Raw genomic sequence first — 671 nt, forward strand, 5'->3', positions numbered from 1 at the left:
TGGAGAGGCCGAATTGTCTGGGGCTGTTTTCCCTCGATTGAAGGAGACTGAGGGGACACCTTATAAAGAGCGTAGTAGAATCGTTCGTGGATAAAGTAAACGGTCTAAGCCCATTTCTCCCCCAGGGCACGAGGGCATAGATTTAAAGAGAAGCTTTGTTTGTCAAAAGTTCCTCGGAAACTTACAGGAAACGCGTCGTTTATGTCCAATTTTTCTGGGCGGCCAGCAGGTGTCGCCACGTCTCCGGCGCCAACGCCGCCTGCCCACAATTTGCCAACCCGAACCGAACAGGATACAGGTGAACGCCCACCTGGTCACGGGAGGAACGCACACACTCCATCTGAAAATTGAACCCGGGTCTCCCTAAAACCGTGTCACCCCAAAATGGTTAGTTCCCATACCGGGAGTCGAACCCGGGCCGCCTGGGTGAAAACCAGGAATCCTAACCGCTAGACCATATGGGAGACGCTGTCATACAACAGCGGACATGCAAAGGTATTCGAAAGGTAACTTCACACAGACGCTGAGGTGGGACTTCAGTAAACTTTTAAAAACATTTCTAAATATATACGAAACCCCTGGTTCCCCTTGGCTAAGCAAGTCTCGGCAAGAAGACCTCCGGCCCCGCCGACCACCGGAGATTGAAGCGCTCTCTTACCCGAAACCCCAGT

General features: G+C 52.2%; 1 non-coding gene across 1 annotated transcript; it reads right to left on the minus strand.

Annotated features, from left to right (window-relative positions):
• Positions 1-392: 392 nt before the first annotated feature.
• trnae-uuc (transfer RNA glutamic acid (anticodon UUC)) lies at positions 393-464 on the minus strand. Its single transcript has one exon. It is a non-coding gene; the product is annotated as a tRNA-Glu (tRNA).
• Positions 465-671: the final 207 nt, after the last annotated feature.

This window comes from Mobula birostris, chromosome 28 (assembly GCF_030028105.1).
Source record: "Mobula birostris isolate sMobBir1 chromosome 28, sMobBir1.hap1, whole genome shotgun sequence".
NCBI lineage: Eukaryota > Metazoa > Chordata > Chondrichthyes > Myliobatiformes > Myliobatidae > Mobula > Mobula birostris.